We start from the raw sequence: 19,384 nt of genomic DNA, 5'->3' as shown, positions 1-19,384 counted from the left end.
CACTTTTAGATTTTGCTGCTATCAGTTTTAGATATCATCACGCATACACATATTTTTGCATTTATTTAATTATTTATGCGTCAGTTTTCCCACACATTTTTCCCTATTACTCACCAATAGCGCGAAAGATATTCCCACTTACACTAACAGGCATTACTGATGGGCACTGATTGACATCTGTGATGGGCACTGACAGGCATTACTGATGGGCACTGATTGACATTTATAATGGACACTGATTTGCATCTGTGATGGGCACTGATTGGCATTTTTTATTTGCACTGATTGGCATCTGATGGGCACTGATTGGCATCTGTTGTGAATACCTCTGATGGGGGCTGCGCCTGATAATCAATGCACTGATTATCAGAGCAGACCCCCCCCCCGTCAGCGCTAATGAAGGAAAGCTGATTACCGGAACTTTCTGAGAGGAGATAAGGGCGCTCTGGTGGAGGTGGGTAGCTGGTCAGAGGGATGATAGTGATGAGGTGGCACTTCTGGCAGCACTTTGGTTAGAGGAGAAGTAACTCTGAAGATATAAAAAAGGAAAAGAAAGGCGCCTCTAAGTGCATTATGCAAAATTGAATAACGTGCACAAAGGGTTAACCCCCACCCGGGGCCATCATTCTGCTATAGGCCGGGCGGGATGTGCAATAGGCAGTGGATGGGAATGTTTACGCGCTTCGCTTTGGTGCCTGCAGTAAAGTTCGCTCAACATGCAGCAGAACGCTACACAATCGTGCAGGTCTACATCTGCCCCAATAGTAGTAGTAGATTTGAGCAGAATTTTATTTGTTTTGTTTCATTTGCACAAGATGATTATATTTCATTTTTTCGTGACGAGTGGCCATTATTTGCATGAAAAGGAATGAGTTTTTTTTTTTTTACTTTATTCAAACTTTCTGTATGTCAGAAGTTATTTTTCATTCAACCCAGCGGGATGAACGAAAAAAAAAAAAACTGAAGAGCTTGGGAAGAGATCCTGTACTAACAGCCTCTGAAGAAAAAGCAAAGTTGCTTTGAAACGCATTCCAGCTCCAGCATTTTCCTACTATATAAGGAAGCTTCATACCCTGGACCCTGCATTCCATCCATGGCTTTCCAGTAGACATTGTTTGTTTTCGTTTTCATTCACTTTTGGTTTTTTTCTTTTTGTTTTTTGGGTCATTCGTTACGATTGAAATTCGAAAATTCGTAGTTTCTAAATTCGAAAATTCGAAAACTCGTAAATTTGAAATTTGCTAGTTCGTAAATGCGTAAAATTGGAAATTAGAAAATTCAGAAATTCGAACATTCAAACATCCAAAAATAAGAAAGAAAATCCGAAAATTCGAAAGAACGAAAATCCGAAAATTCAAAATAATAACTAACTATTAAATTATACGTATTGGAATTTTCCTTCAAATTTGGCTGTTAGTGAACGAATATGAATTTATCCGAAGTTACGAATTTTTCGAAATAACAAATGCTGCATCTAAACAAATGGAAAGGAACAAATTAATAATAAATATTAAAGTGGAGTTCCACCCACTTTTACAACTCTTCAGCATCCCTCACTAAACTGTGCACTGTAAACGAATTGGATATTTTTAATTTTTTTTTCCCAGCACATACTGTATATCTGCTGTATTCATTTTTCACTTCCTCCTCCCTGGCCGTGGCCCATCGCATCATTTCCTGTTTGCAATGCCTTCTGGGAAAGGGCGGCACTTCCTCTGACACTGCTGTTGCTATGGAAACCTGACTTGAAACCTATTACACTGCTTGTGCTGCATTGAGCATGTGCGAGATCTGCAAGGATGAGATCCAGGAGGAAATACAGTCTGGCTTCAGATGCCCACACTTAAGATGGCCACGCCCTGCTGTAAGTTTATAAAATAACAAACTACTGCTATAAACGAACAAAACAGACCTTAGCTTACAGACTAACTTTACTAGAATACATTAACCTTGTGTATTATAGGGGTATCTTTATTTAAAAAGTATAATTTCGGCCGGAACACCACTTTAATAATAATAATAAAAAGTTTTTATTATTGTTATTTATTATTATTAATTTGTTACGTTCCATTCGTTTAGATGCGACATTCATTATTTCGGATAATACGTAACTTCGGATAAATTCGTATTTGTTACGTTCACAGCCAAATTTGAAAGGAAATTCCAATACCTATAATTTAATAGTTAGTAATAGTTAAGTTATTATTAGTTAGTTATTATTTCAGATTACGTATTTTTGAATTTCCAGATTTTTGAATTTCAAATTTACAAATTACGGATTTTCGAATTTCAAATTTATGATATTTCGAATTTATGAATATTCAGAAAATTGTTTAAATGTGTTTTCGTTAATTTGGATATTTCTGAATTAACGAATTTGTTGAAATTCGTTATAAAAAGAATTCGTAACGAAACTAATTGCACATGTCTACTTTTCAGTGACAGAGGTTTCCTGCTTCCAATCCACCTCCGCTCCCTTGCCGGTGGCCAAGGCAAGGCACCCTGGTTGCATGTCTCATCTCTATTTTATCTTTGTGAGTGCTTTTTTATATTCTTTTATAATTACACTTACACTTTACACTTTATAATTACACTTTACATCAGCAGCAGCCGGTCCATAAGGGGCGCAGGGGTGCCGCCCTCATAGTTTGCATGCACGGGGCGCCGTGTTAAAGTGGAGTTCCACCCACTTTTACAACTCTTCAGCATCCCTCACTAAACTGTGCACTGTAAATGAATTGGATATTTTTACATTTTTTTTCTCAGCACCTACTGTATATCTGCTGTATTCATTTTTCACTTCCTCCTCCCTGGCCGCGTCCCATCGCATCATTTCCTGTTTGCAATGCCTTCTGGGAAGGGGCAGAAACTTCCTCTGACACTGCCGTTGCTATGGAAACCTGACCTGAAACCTATTACACTGCTTGTACTGCACTGAGCATGTGCGAGATCTGCAAGGATGAGATCCAGGAAGAAATACAGTCTGGCTTCAGATGCCCACACTTAAGATGGCCATGGCCTGCTGTAAGTTTATAAAATAACAAACTACTGCTATAAACTAACAAAACAGACCTTAGTTTACAGACTAACCTTACTAGAATACATTAAGCTTGTGTATTATATGGATATTTTTATTTAAAAAGTATCATTTCGGCCGGAACACCACTTTAAGTCTTCTTTTATTTTTCCAAGCATATGATTAGAGCCTGAGGCTCTAATTGGCTTGAAAAAGGTTGGGCTCGGAGCGCAGAGCACTGCACCCCGAATCCTCCCACTTGTGATAACTAGCGAATCAATATTCTCTGTCGGTTTCCGGCTTCTTCTCCCAGCCAATCAGAAAGTGGAGTTATTCTTTAATCTAGGACTATTATTAAAAAGAAAAAATGACATACAGTATATGAGCAGAAATAACACATTGTTTGTTGTTAGGGCTCTTTCCCACCAGTGGGCGTGCATTATAGCGTGCATAACATGTGCGGGATTGTGTGTTGTGCACCAGCACTGCATTGTTCAAATGCTTCAAGGTGTTTGCTTTTTTTCCCTTTTTTTATAACTTTATTTAACTTTCATTTAAAGTATAACTAAAAGCAAAAAACCTCTCACGTCCGAAGGAACAGTGGCGGCCCATGCATTGTGGGTGCACGGGTGCCGCCCCTCCTAGCGCCCTCCCTATCCATGTGCCCTGCCCCTTTCAGGACGCCGGACACATGAATTACAATTGAAGGGATAGGCGGGAGGGGTGTATTTTGAAGCACCTGATTAGAACCAGAGGCTCTAATAGGCTTCAAAATAGGGTGGGCTCGGAGCGCAGAGAGTGCGCCCTGATCCCACCCAGTTGTGTGACACTAGCGAATTAATATTTGCTATTCTCCCACATTCTCCTCCCAGCCAATCAGGAAGCACCTATTGGCCAGGGACTCTTATGACTCCCTGTCCAATCGTGTCTCAGGATACACTTCTGGGTTCCAATCGGCCGGAAAGGAGAATGCCTGTGTCCTCACTGGAGCGGCCCGGCTCCTCCTCCCTGCCACCGTGTCTCCTCCATGCCTCCACTAGCAGGTAAGGTGATCGCTGCTGGCTGTGTCTCCCGTCGGGGGGGTGCTGCGGGGTGATCGTTGCTGCCTGCTGGATGTGTCAGTGTTTGGGGGGTGAATGCTGAAGGGGGATCGCCGCTGCCCGTGTCCATGTCTCCCGCATGCAGGGGGGGGGAGGGGTGCTGCGGGGTGATTGCCGCAACTGGGCTAGTTGTGTTGGTTGTGCCGCGCCCCCCCCCCCAAAATAGTAGGCACCAGCTGCCACTGCTAAGGTACAGGAAGTGAAGGTAAATCTCTCCAATGGGACACAGGTGAAAAAAAAAACTGCCAGGGGTTATAACCCTCCCTTACTCTATACAACAGAAAAAAAAGTTTCGCCTATAGTTCTACTTTTGGTGCTTGAAAAAATATAGGGTGCTTGAAAAACAAAAGCCAAATGGCATATAATAAACATAAAGTCAATAGATAAATGTGAGTGTGAGAGATATAATGTCCCACTGCACAGGAAGGTGAGTATGCTCCGAAAGGTGGTAGAATTCCAATAGTTGTCAGAAGTCAAGCTTCACCAAAACCCAACATTTCACCGAGATGGAACAATCATGGAAAGAATGATGTGTGAAAAACTCTTACCAGATCCCGTGGATTCCCATGTCAGCGACAGGGAATCGCATGAGCGGTCTGCCACCAAAGGCGTGGAAAGGGAAGTCTTGTCTCTCAAATCCTCTAGGTTGTAGTCTGCATGAATCTCCAGGAGCCACCAGGTAGGTCCTCACAGTAGATGGCCGAGGTATGGATCAGGAGGACAAGAACGTCACTTGTGGAGCTGTTGTAGGCACTTAAAGCGGGGGTCCACCTATCTATCGTTTTTTTTTTTTTGAGTTCATTCACAAACTTTTCTTCTCAGCATTACATACTCACATATTGTGTGTAATATGTCCACCTGTGTCAGATTTCATCGGAAAGAATAACTTATATTATTCACTGCAGGCGGTTTCCATCTTCATTGTGGGCATTTGAAGCCCACAAGCATTTATTTCCTGGATGTGGTGAATGCTGTGCTCCCAGCATTCACCGCTCGTTCCCGCACATGCTCAGTGGCATCCTGGGAAGCCTGAGACTAGCTCCCAGGAGTCTGGGAGAGGCTAGAAACAAGCCTACTCCCACGGGAGGAGAACCAGGAAGTGCAAAGAAGAATAGAAAAATAAAAGGTAATTACAGCGATTTTAATTTTTTTAAACGGCATGTCAGCATCTAAGCAAGGAAGAGAATACATACAGATATTGTTCAAAATTTGGGTGGAACTCCGCTTTAACCTCATTCGGAAGGTATGGAGAGAGAAAAAATATGCCTCCGCATGGTGCAGGTAAAAACGAGTGTTTTTATTTCTAAAAAACCTTTAACAATAAAAACGTGATCACGATCAATGAAAAGAAATGGGCAACATGGAGGCTGGTGAATGGGTCCGACGCGTTTCGACCTAGGGGTCTTCAACAGGGGAAGACCCCTAGGTCACAATGTGTTGGGCCCATTCACCATCCTCCATGTTGCTCAGCAGTGGCGCTCAGGGCTAATAATACAACTGTGCATGCCCGAGACCCGGGGCTTTTTGGGGACCCACTCGGGGCTCCAGCCACCGTCAGCCCCCCCCCCAACGCTACTGCCTGAGCCCCATCTCTCTTCAGCGATGTCCAAGAATCCCTTGGCTTGCTGTGGGAGCACTCGACAGGAGGGAGAGGCCAGGAGCTCTAGCCAGGGACCTGAGAAGAGGGTGATCGGGGCTCCTCTGTGCAAAACCAACTACACAGAGCAGGTATGTATAACATGTTTGTTATTTTAACCACTCGCTTACCGGGCACTTTCACCCCCTTCCTGCTCAGACCAATTTTCACCTTTCACGCTGTCACACTTTGCATGACAATTGCGCGGTCATACAACACTGTACCCAAACTACTTTTAACATTTTTTCACACAAATAGAGCTTTCTTTTGGTGGTATATAATCACTGGGTTTTTTATTTAGAAACAAAAAAAGGTTTCAAAGAAAATTTTGAAAAAATAAAAAATTAATAGTTTGTTATAAAATTTATATATATATATATATATATATATATATATATATATATATATATATATATATATATATATATATATATATATATATATATATAATTTTTCTCCTTCACTGATGAGGCGGCACTGATGAAGCTGCACTGATGGGCACTGATGAGGCGGCACTGATGGGCACTGAGAGCTTACACTGATGGGCACTGATAGGTGGCATTAAAGGAGTTGTAAAGTCTCAGTGTTTTTCACCTTAATACATTCTATTCTAGCGGGGTTCCACCCAAATTTTGAACAATATCTGTTTGTATTCTCTTCCTTGCCTAGATGCTGACATGCCGTTTAAAAAAATTTAAATCGCCGTAATTACCTTTTATTTTTCTATTCTTCTTAGCACTTCCTGGTTCTCCTCCCGTGGGAGTAGGCTTGTTTCTAGCCTCTCCCAGACTCCTGGGAGCTAGTCTCAGGCTTCCCAGGATGCCACTGAGCATGTGCAGGAACGAGCGGTGAATGCTGGGAGCACAGCATTCACCACATCCAGGAAATAAATGCTTGTGGGCTTCAAATGCCCACAATGAAGATGGAAACCGCCTGCAGTGAATAATATAAGTTATTCTTTCCGACGAAATCTGACACAGGCAGACATATTACACACAATATGTGAGTATGTAATGCTGAGAAGAAAAGTTTGTGAATGAACTCAAAAAAAAAAAAACGATAGGTGGACCCCCGCTTTATAAAGGTGAAAATCCTTCTGTGCTGCAGCACCCCCCAGAGCCTCCCTTTTACTTACCTGAACCCAATCTTTCCAGCGACAGGGACGAGCACAGCAGCTCCAGACGCTGTCTCGGGTCCTCATTGGATAGATTGATAGCAGCAGGAGCCATTGGCCCCCGCTGCTGTCAATCAAATCCAGTGACACGGGAGTCAGGGGGGTGGGGCCGAGTCCTGCTGTCTGTGTCAATGGACTCAGCAGCAGGGGCTCTTGAGCAGAGGAGGAGCCAGGAGCGCTGCTGAGGGACCACAGAAGAGGAGGATCTGGGCCACTCTGTGCAAAACTCTTGCACAGAGGAGGTAAGTATAACATGTTTGTTATTTAAAAAAAAAAAAAAGAATCTTTAGTATCACTTTAATTGGCTCTGATAGCGGGCACTGATGGGCACTGAGAGGCGGAACTGATGGGCACTGAGAGGCGGCACTGATGGGTACTGATAGGCACTAATAGGTAGCACTGATAGGTGGCACTGGTGGGCACTGATAGGTGGTACTTGTGGGCATACCTTCCAACTTTTTGAGACGGAAACAAGGCACACATATTAGTAAAAATATGTAGGCATAGGACACACCCTCTACCCCTCCCCCTTAAAGGAGAATTAAACAAAAAAATGATTAGTTAACCACTTGAGGTCCGGGCCATAGCCGAATGACGGCCACAGCGCAGACCTCAATTTCCGGGAGGCTGTCATAGGACGTCCTCCCCTGTGCATGCGCACCGCGTGCACCCTGCAGGGCGTACAGTGCGTGCGCTGTGATCACCGGGTCACGGAGACTCGGATGATCACAGATCCGAGTAAGGGGCCGGTCCCGGCCCCTTACCATGTGATCAGCTGTCAGCCAATGACAGCTGATCACATGATGTAAACAAAAGCTCGGTGATTGTCTTTTTTTTCTCCTCACGCTGACAGCGTGAGGAGGAAAAAAAAGCCGATCACCGGCTTATGTCAAAGGGACATCGGTCCCGAAGAGGAAGGAGGCACATATGCCTCATCTGTGCCTGCAAGTGCCACCTGCCATTGCCACGTGCCAGTGCCCACAGTGCCCAGCAGTGCCACCTATCAATGCTCACAAGTGCCACCTGTCAATGCCCACAAGTGCCACCTATCAATGCCCACAAGTGCCACCTATCAATGCCCACCAGTGGTGCCAATCAGTGCCACCTAGCAGTGCTGCCATCAATTTAAGCAATCAGTGCCCATGACTGCCACCCATCAGTGCCCATGACTGCCACCTATCGGTGCCTATCAGTGCCACCTCATCAGCGTACATCAACGAAGGAGAAAAATTACCTGTTTGCAAAATTTTATAACAAAATATAAAAAATATATAATTTTTTTTTTTAATTCTGTCTTTTTCAATTTTTTTAACAAAAAATAAAAACCGCAGAGGTGATCAAATACCAACAAAAGAAAGCTCTATTTGTGGGGAAAAAATGATAAAAATTTCATTTGGGTACAGTGTTGTATGACCGTGCAATTGTCATTCAAAGTGCATCAGCGCTGAAAGCTGAAAATTAGTCTGGACAGGAGGGGGTTTAAGTACCCAGTAAGCAAGTGGTTAAACCCACAAGTGCTTTTTTTTATTTATTTTTTTACCACTACTATTATATTGGCTTTTGCAATTTGCAAATGCAGCCATTTAGAAATAAGATGAAAGGTTTAGCACTGGAAAACACTTTTTTGAAAGATAAAAAGTGCATTTTATATACAACTATATAGATCAGACCAAAATGAGGGACAAATGAGGGGGAAGGAGGGACAGAGGGACATTGCTCCAAATCAGGGACAGTTGGGAGCTATGGTTGTGGATACTGATAGGTGGCACTGATAGACACTGATAGGTGGCACTTGTGGGCAATGATAGACGGCACTGGTGTGTACTGATAGACACTGATAGGTGGCACTGGTGGGCACTGATAGGTGGCACTGGTGGGCACTGATAGGCATGGATAGGTGGCACTGATAGGTATCACTGATAGACACTGATAGGTGGTACTTGTGCGCACTGATAGACGACACTGGTGGGTACTGCTGGACACTGATAGGTGGCACTGGTGGGTACTGATAGACACTGATAGACGGCACTGGTGGGTACTGCTGGACACTGATATGTGGCACTGGTGGGTACTGATAGACACTGATAGACGGCACTGGTGGGTACTGATAGACACTGATAGACGGTACTGGTGGGTACTGATAGACACTGATAGGCGGCACTGGTGGGTACTGATAGACACTGATAGACGGTACTGGTGGGTACTGATAGACACTGATAGGTGGCACTGGTGGGTACTGATAGACACTGATAGACGGCACTGGTGGGTACTGATAGACACTGATAGGTGGCACTGGTGGGTACTGATAGACACTGATAGGTGGCACTGGTGGGTACTGATAGACACTGATAGGTGGTACTTGTGGGTACTGATAGACACTGATAGACGGCACTGGTGGGTACTGATAGACACTGATAGGTGGCACTGGTGGGTACTGATAGACACTGATAGATGGCACTGGTGGGTACTGATAGACACTGATAGACGGCACTGGTGGGTACTGATAGACACTGATAGGTGGTACTTGTGGGCACTGATAGGCACTGATTAGCAGCACTGGCGGGCACTGATGCGGTGACCGATGTCCCTGTAATAGAAGCCGGTTACCGTTTTTCTGCTTCTCTCCTCACATGGATCGTGAGGAGAAAAAAAAAAACAATAACCGGCTTCTGTTTACTGCCATGATCAGCTGTGATTGGCTGACAGCTGATCACCTGGTATAGGGCCCGCTGTGATTGGCCCTTTACCCTGTTCTGTGATCAGCGGAGTCAGAAAGACACAGGGCAGAGCAATCGTAGGAGGATGTCTATTGGCCCCCATCCCGGCACTGGAAGCCCGCGCTGTCATTCTGCTATAGTGTGGGTGGAAAGTGGTTAATAGAAAAAAAGGAGATTTTACAATCACTTCAAGTTTAATTGTCAAAGCTTAATTGAACAAGCTGAAATCAGAAGCTGATTGGTTACCGTGCAGAGCTGCACCAGATTCTCCCGTTTTAGTAAATCTCCCCCCATAGTATTTATTACATGTGTTGCCTTTTCTGTTCAGTAGCCCTGAGGAAGGGGAAGTATATCTCCCGAAATGCGTTGGCTTCTCCTGATTCTCTTATTCAATGAACATTTGGACTAATCCTCTGAGTTTCTTGAACTTTTGTACGGGGTGATCCTCAATACCCGCCCCCAAAATCTACCTCCAGACACAGTTTTCTATGACGTTGATACCGATCACCAGGACAAATAGAGACTGTGAATCTCCCTATGGCCACTTTCACACTTGTGTGACTTGGGACTGCAAAGTCACATGACAAGTCGTTCCCCCCCCCCCCCATGATATCCAATGAGTACCGTTCATATCTGTGCGACTTCACTCTTCACTGTACTGCACTACTTTGGTGTGACTTTGAAGTGACTTGAGGTCCACAGACCCCAAGATGACACGGGCATTGCTTCAAGTCATGTGACCTTTAGGTGGCAGAAGTGTGAAAGGGGCCTAACGAGGGCACAGACAGCACTAAAACCTGACAGGGGTTCTAATCCCTCTTCACAACTATTATAAAGTTTTGTCTTCAGTACAGTTTTCAGAGGAGAACGTTCCCCGTGTTCAGGTGTGTTACATGTGCAGACCTCTGATCATACGTGTAAATACTCCGGATACCACAGACAGCACTGGACTTCCTGCCACTGCTGCTATGAGAGGTGCGGGTCTCATACAAGAAAACAATTGTGTCATGTATCTGCCCGCCTCTCCCCTAGGCCATTCACAGAACTCCTTGTGGACTATGAACCATTCACAGAACTCCTTGTAGACTATGAACCATTCACAGATCTTCTTGTAGACTATGAACCATTCACAGAACTCCTTGTAGACTATGAACCATTCACAGAACTCCTTGTAGACTATGAACCATTCACAGATCTTCTTGTAGACTATGAACCGGTCACAGAACTCCTTGTAGACTAAGAACTATTCACAGAACTCCTTGTAGACTATGAACCATTCACAGATCTTCTTGTAGACTATGAACCGGTCACAGAACTCCTTGTAGACTATGAACTATTCACAGAACTCCTTGTAGACTATGAACCATTCACAGAACTCCTTGTAGACTATGAACCATTCACAGATCTTCTTGTAGACTATGAACCGGTCACAGAACTCCTTGTAGACTATGAACTATTCACAGAACTCCTTATAGACTATGAACCATTCACAGAACTCCTTGTAGACTATGAACCATTCACAGAACATCTTTTAGACTTTGAATCATTCACAGATCTTCTTGTAGACTATGAACCATTCACAGAACTCCTTGTAGACTATGAACCATTCACAGAACTCCTTGTAGACTATGAGTCATTTACAGAACTCCTTGTAGACTATGAACCATTCACAGAACTCCTTGTAGACTATGAACCATTCACAGAACTCCTTGTAGACTAAGAACCATTCACAGAACTCCTTGTAGACTATGAACCATTCACAGAACTCCTTGTAGACTATGAGTCATTCATAGAACTCCTTGTAGACTAAAAACCATTCACAGAACTCCTTGTAGACAATGAACCATTCACAGATTTTCTTATAGACTATGAACCATTTACAGAAGGCCTTGATGGACTGTGAACCATTCACAGAACTCCTTGTAGACTATGAACCATTCACAGAACTCCTTGTGGACTATGAACCATTCACAGAACTCCTTGTAGACTATGAACCATTCACAGAACTCCTTGTAGACTATGAACCGACCACAGAACTCCTTGTGGACTTTGAATCATTTGCAGATCTTCTTGTAGACTATGAGTCATTCACTGAACTCCTTGTAGACAATGAACCATTCACAGAACTCCTTGTAGACTATGAACCATTTACAGAATGCCTTGATGGACTGTGAACCATTCACAGAACTTCTTGTAGACTATGAACCATTCACAGAACTCCTTGTAGACTATGAACCATTCATAGATCTTCTTGTAGACTATGAACCATTCACAGAACTCCTTGTAGACTATGAACCATTCACAGATCTTCTTGTAGACTATGAACCATTCACAGAACTCCTTGTAGACTATGAACCATTTACAGAACGCCTTGATGGACTGTGAACCATTCACAGAACTTCTTGTAGACTATGAGTCATTCACAGAACTCCTTGTACACTACGAACCATTCACAGAACTCCTTGTAGACTATGAGCCATTCACAGAACTCCTTGTAGACTATGAACCATTCACAGAACTCCTTGTAGACAGACATAACTTATGGTGTAAACCAACCCTTAAAAATGTTTTTAAATCTGAAGATTAGTTACCCACCAAACATTCTATATTTTCTGAAAGCGGAGACCCTGGAGAATAAAATGGAGGTAGTTTCAGTATTTTAATGTCACATGATGTTAATGAAACAGTTTATCAAAGGCAAATTTTCTGAATAAGTACACTAACGTTCATTTTAGGGCACAAAAATACCAAAAATACCCGCCCGGCCTATTGCAAAATGAGGGCTGCAGCGGGGATAAGTTATCCTGACGGCGTCATATAATGTCCAGCAGGATAAGCCGCGGGGGCGGGGTCTGACACATCACATCTCTGATCTAGGTAAAGGTGACTCTTTGTCACATGATGAGCTGTGTCCAATCACAGCTGATCACATGGTAACCGGGAAGTGCAGTTTATCGGCTTTCCTCCATTTGTGCTGACAAGGTGCGGGTAGAGGGGAGCTGGTTAGCAGATCTCCTGACGGGGGGGGGGGGGGGTCTGCCAATCAGTGCCCACATGTGATGCCAATCAGTGCCCATCAGTAATGCCTGTCAGTGCCTCCTCATCAGTGCTGCCTACCAGTGCCACCCATCTGTGCTGCCTATTAGTGAGCATCAGTACTGCATATCAATGCCACCTATCAGTGCTGCATATTAGTGCCTTCTCATCAGTGCCCATTAGTAATGCCTGTCAGTGCCTCCTCATCAGTGCTGCCTATCATTGGCATCCATCAGTGCCACTCATCAGTGTCGTTTATCAGTGCCCATCAGTAATGCTTGTCAGTGCCTCCTCATCAGTGCTGCCTATCAGTGGCACCCATCAGTGCCATCAATCAGTGTCCATCAGTGCTGCATATCAGTGCCACCTATTAGTGCTGCATATTAGTGCCTTCTCATCAGTGCCGTCTATCAGTGCCCATCAGTGCTGCATATTAGTGCCTTCTCATCAGTGCCGTCTATCAGTGCCCATTATCAGTGCTGCATATTAGTGCCTTCTCATCAGTGCCACCTATCAGTGCTGCATATCAGTGCCTTCTTATCAGTACCTCCTATCAATGCCCATCAGTGCTGCATATCAGTGCCACCTATCAGTGTCCATTAGTGCTGCATATCAGTGCCTTCTCATCAGTGCCACCTATCAGTGCCCATAAGCGCTGCCTATCAGTGCCACCTATCAGTGTCCATTAGTGCTGCATATCAGTGCCTTCTCATCAGTGCCACCTATCAGTGTTGCATATTAGTGCCTTCTCATCAGTGCCCATCAGTAATGCCTGTCAGTGCCTCCTCATCAGTGCTGCCTATCAGTGCCACCCATCAGTGCTGTCTATCAGTGCCCATTAGTGCTGCATATCAGTGTCCATCAGTGCCACCTATTAGTGCTGCATATTAGTGCCGCCTATCAGTGCCCATTATCAGTGCTGCATATTAGTGCCTTCTTATCAGTGCCACCTAACAGTGCTGCATATCAGTGCCTTCTCATCAGTGCCACCTATCAGTGCTGCATATCAGTGCCTTCTCATCAGTGCCACCTATCAGTGCCCATAAGCGCTGCCTCTCAGTGCCACCTATCAGTGTCCATTAGTGCTGCATATCAGTGCCTTCTCATCAGTGCCACCTATCAGTGCTGCATATTAGTGCCTTCTCATCAGTGCCCATCAGTAATGCCTGTCAGTGCCTCCTCGTCAGTGCTGCCTATCAGTGCCACCCATCAGTGCTGTCTATCAGTGCCCATTAGTGCTGCATATCAGTGCCCATCAGTGCCACCTATTAGTGCTGCATATTAGTGCCGCCTATCAGTGCCCATTATCAGTGCTGCATATTAGTGCCTTCTTATCAGTGCCATCTAACAGTGCTGCATATCAGTGCCTTCTCATCAGTACCGCCTATCAGTGCCCATAAGTGCTGCATATCAGTGCTGCCTATCAGTGCCCATTAGTGCTGCATATCAGTGCCCATCAGTGCTGCATATTAGTGCCTTCTCATCAGTGCCCATCATTAATGCCTGTCAGTGCCGCCTCGTCAGTGCTGCCTATCAGTGCCACCCATCAGTGCTATCTATCAGTGCCCATTAGTGCTGCATATCAGTGCCCATCAGTGCCACCTATTAATGCTGCATATTACTGCCGCCTATCAGTGCTGCATATCGGTGCCGCCTATCAGTGCCCATCAGTGCTGCATATGAGTGCCTTCTCATCAGTGCCGCCTATCAGTGCCCATAAGTGCTGCATATCAGTGCCGCCTATCAGTGCCCATCCGTGCTGCATATTAGTGCCACCTATCAGTGCCCATCAGTAGTGTATATCAGTGCCTCCTCATCAGTGCCCATCAGTGAAAGAGAAAACGTATTTACAAAATTTTATAACAGAAACAAATGTATTTTTTTATTTGTAGGACAAAAAATAAAAAACTCCAGTGGTGTCAAATACAACCAAAAGAAAAAAAATATAAAAATCTCGTATGTGTACAGTGTAGCATGACCGCGCAATTGTCATTCAAAGTGTGACAGTGCTGAAAGGTGAAGATGGGCCTGGGCAGGAAGGGGGGGGGAGGTGCGTTGGGCGCAACCACGAAATAGCGACAAACTTCGGTACCCAAAATTTTCCAAAGGTGAGCAATTTTTTTTGTACATAGGCACCCCAAGGTACGTGTTTATGTTCATATATGTGGAGGCTGGGGGGCTCACAAAGTTTTTTTTTGGGGGGGGGGGGACGGAGCGGGTACAATGCTCTGTTCTGCAACTCTTTTTTCACTCTTCACTTCATTACAATCACACAGAGGACCAATATATAATAATATACATAGAGGATCAATATATAATAATATACATAGAGGATCAATATATAATAATATACATAGAGGATCAATATATAATAATATACACAGAGGACCAATATAAAATATACATAGAGGACCAACATACAATAATATACATAGAGGACCAATATATAATAATATACATAGAGGACCAATATATAATAATATACATAGAGGACCAATATATAATAATATACATAGAGGACCAATATATAATAATATACATAGAGGACCAATATATAATAATATACACAGAGGATCAATATATAATAATATACATAGAGGACCAATATATAATAATATACATAGAGGACCAATATATAATAATATATACAGAGGACCAATATATAATAATATACATAGAGGACCAATATATAATAATATACACAGAGGATCAATATATAATAATATACAGAGAGGACCAATATATAATAATATACACAGAGGATTAATATATAATAATATACATAGAGGACCAATATATAATAATATACACAGAGGACCAATATATTTTTATTTTTTTATTAATTTCAGGTACTTATATAGCGCCATCAATTTACGCAGCGCTTTACATATACAATAATAATAATAATATAAAATAATATACATAGAGGACCAATATATATAATAATATACATAGAGGACCAATATACAATAATAGTCTCAAGGAGAAGCCTCCATAGGTCTTCTCTCATCAGATCTGGAACATCCATACAAGAGAATAAATCTCAGCCCTCACTGGCTGCATGCTTGCTCCTCCCCTCCTTTATCACCACGTGCTCTCCTCCTCCAAGCCCCTCCCCTCCCAGTCCGTCCATTCCCCTTCCTAGCGCCTATCCTGCGCCGCAATGTGGGCGGGGATTTGTGTTCTCCTGGCTCCTGACTCGCTCTTGCCAAGCTAGTGCGATATAATAGAAAATTACTGTTCTGCCTATGAGATCTCCGCCCCCTCCTTGTATAAACCCTCCCCTCAGTGTAAGCCGAGCGACCTAAGCCAACCCCTCCCCTCTCTTATCCGGCCCCACCCCCGGGACCTGCGAGCGGCCCGCCCCTCCCTCGGTAAGCTCCTCCTCCGTGGCCGGTGATTGGCAGGCGGTGGCCGCCGGATCTGCAGGGCACACACACAGGCCGGAGCCGGTAGAGAGGAGGAGCCGTGCGGCCGGACGAGGAAGGAGACTCCGCTGATCGGTGAGTGCTGGGAGCGGCCGGGGCTCGGCTCTGTCCATTGTCTGTACTGACATCCGGGGGAGAGCGGAGGGTGCTGTGTGTGGATGGGAGAGGGAGCCCGGCCTGGGGGGAGGAGGAGGGAGGGATGGTGTGCCGGGTGTAGGGATCACAGACCCGGGATCATTGTGTGCTTACACCCCGGAGGATAAGGGTGCTGTATGGGGGGGGGATCCGGGGGCTGCACTGATCACCAATCATTATCCATATTAATATTATAGACTCAGAGCATCGCCAGTTATCAATATTCTAGATATGTATCCACCCCCCCCCCCCACCCCCCCCAATTTTTTATCAATTTTTTTTTTTTAATATATTTTAATTATTTGCTAATTTTATTATATAATATTATTAGTATTATTTATTATAAGCTGGTTGTAGAGCATTGGCCAATATCCATGTAATATATATATATATATATATATATATATATATATATATATATATATATATATATGTAAATAATAATAATATTATTCATTTTTTTTAAATATATATTTTATTTATTGATTTGCTATTTTTATTATGATTATTAGCTGGTTGTAGAGCATTGCCCAGTATCAACGTCTCATATATGTAACTACTTCCCATCTAATATTATTATTTACTTCCCATTTATTATTATTATTATTATTATTATTATTATTATTATTATTATTATTATTTATATTAGCTGGTTATAGAACATTATCTAATATCCATGTCTTCTATATGTAACTACTTATTAACTACTCAATTTATTATTGCTTATATATCATTATTTGATTATTATTATTATTATTTATATTATAGTAATATTTTTATATTTTATTATTATTATTATTATTATTATTATTATTATTATTATTACACTTTAGCTGCTTACCCTCTTCCTGCCCCTCCATGGCCCTTTAACTGGGTCTTAGGTGGGGCGTACTCCCTTTTAGTCACGTGACCGCTGCATTTTGGCTGACACGGTGGTCACATGATCAGGATCCAATCATCTCGGCTCCCATTCATAACTAGAGAACAGGAGATGTGGGTGGCCTTCGACGTGGTGGGAGCGAGATCTCCGCACAGAAACTTTTGGCTGCTATGGACTGGCATTTGCAGCATAGGAGCATCAGGCTGGGTTCACAGTATGGCGATATTAGACATCGCATGTGATTTACAACGCATTGTTGTTCAGATCACATGCAATGTTTGTGCGGCTGAATTTGCATCGCATTCGCACCAAAATGGTGCGGGACCACCTTTTTTATTTTTTTATTTTTTTGGGTCCACACTGGAATCGGATCGCATAGATGCGATCCGATTCCTGCACCATTTGGCAGTTGGCACTGTGAACCGATCTGGGGGTGTCATTAACTTTCCATTGACGCCCGCAGCGACTATGAACCGCCGGCAGGTGACATGTGATGCGGGAGGCCGCACTGGAATACTGGGACTGAGGCTCAGTCCACACTGCTGTCACATGGGATCCGACTTGTGAGACCCCCCAAGTCGCATGACATGTTTCCCTGACAGTCGTCTTAACAGATACTGCGCAAGTTGCTCCAAGTTTAGAAAAGGTACTTTTGATCCGACTTGGGTGCGATTTCAGCCCTTGTACAGGCTTCTGAATAGCATTCAAGTTGGAAGGAAGTTGCAGGGCAATGTAGTATGACTGAGCATTGCAGCCTAAGGCCCCTTTCACACTTCAAAGTCACACAATTTTTGCTGCGATTTCTGGCCACGCCTGTGTAAACTTGAAGTCTATGGACCTCAACTCGCATCAAAGTCGAACCAAAGTAGTACAGGGGCTACCTTTCAGGGGGGAGGGGGGTGCAGATACCTGTCTAAGACAGGTATTTGCACCCACTTCCGGCATAGACTCCCATGGGAGTCTGTGCCTCTTCCCGTCCCGACCGCGCTGTCTGCTGGGAACACACAGCTCCCAGGAGAGAGCGGGGACCACTAGGGACGCGCAGCGCGACTCGCGCATGTACAGTAGGGAACCGGGAAGTGAAGCCGCAACGCTTCACTTCCTGATTCCCTCACCTAGAATGGCGGCGGCAGCTGCCGAGAACCAAGCGGGTTCTCGGCGTCGCCTGCCGACATCGCTGGACCCTGGGACAGGTAAGTGGCCATTTATTAAAAGTCAGCAGCTGCAGTATTTGAAGCTGCTGGCTTTTAATATTTTTTTTTTTTTTTTTTTGGCGGTGTGGGTGAACCCCCGCTTTAAGGTCCGTCCGTCCTCATCGACGCACATGTGTGTTACATGGTTATAGAGCAAGGCTCGTTATACTCCTCATATGACTGGTACTCTACAACCAGCCAGGAATTATGTTGATGATGATTATAATAATAATAGTTCTATCTAGTTCTAGAGATACCCCAGTTATAAGTGTATCCTTTATGTAGCCATTTTCCATGTATTATTATTCCTGGCTGGCCCTCCTTGCAGCCCTATATATTGTGTTACATGTTCAGCAAAAGGTTATAGAGCACTTTGTTGTTTTATGTAACCATTTCCATAATAATAATTATAGTATTACCTGGGAAATGGTTACATAAAACAACAAAGTGCTCTATAACCTTTTGCTGAACATGTAACACAATATATAGGGCTGCAAGGAGGGCCAGCCAGGAATAATAATACATGGAAAATGGCTACATAAAGGATACACTTATAACTGGGATATCTCAGACTAGAGGGCTGTGAAAAGTATTTGCCCCCTACGTGTGTGGGTTTTTTTTTTTTTTTTTCTTATATTGGTACACTTAAAGTGATTGTAAACGATCACCTTGTAAAACCAACCATTCCGTTTGAAATAGACATGAAAGACAAAACATTTTTGTATAGATCTAATTAAAAAAAAAAAACATTTTAAATACTATTTTTTCTTTTTTTTTTTTTTTAAATTAGTGATCACATTCCCTCTGTTCTCAGCTGCATAAGAGCTGGAGGGAGGAGAAGCAGCAGTAGCACACAGATCTTCCCAGTGAATGGTTGTGCCGTGGGGGACGGGTGGGTGGGTGTCAGGACAAGTCTGATCATTGGAGGAGAGCAGGCTGAGTTCCCAGCATAGCTAGAGAACTGACCACAGTTTGTTCTCCTGCATAGTGTGGTCAGTTTTTAGTAGGAAAGTAGAGGGACTGACAGGAACACCAGAGATGTTACATAAAGGAAGCGATACAAAGAGAA

At 43.6% G+C, this 19,384-nt stretch overlaps 1 protein-coding gene and 1 long non-coding RNA gene across 2 annotated transcripts in view; both read left to right on the top strand.

The window, feature by feature from the left end:
- The window catches only part of LOC141111341 (uncharacterized), a 367,423-nt gene that overhangs the window by 288,692 nt on the left and 59,347 nt on the right, over positions 1-19,384 (top strand). The gene's annotated exons all lie outside the window — the stretch shown is intronic.
- Positions 16,028-19,384, top strand: part of CTNNBIP1 (catenin beta interacting protein 1) — a 62,704-nt gene continuing 59,347 nt past the window's right edge. The window contains exon 1 of the mRNA XM_073603540.1: positions 16,028-16,182. The gene's annotated coding sequence lies outside the window, so the exon portion shown is untranslated. The remainder of the gene's footprint in view (positions 16,183-19,384) is intronic.

The sequence above is a fragment of the Aquarana catesbeiana genome, linkage group LG10 (genome assembly GCF_042186555.1).
Source record: "Aquarana catesbeiana isolate 2022-GZ linkage group LG10, ASM4218655v1, whole genome shotgun sequence".
NCBI lineage: Eukaryota > Metazoa > Chordata > Amphibia > Anura > Ranidae > Aquarana > Aquarana catesbeiana.
This window is presented reverse-complemented; position numbering and strand designations above follow the sequence as displayed.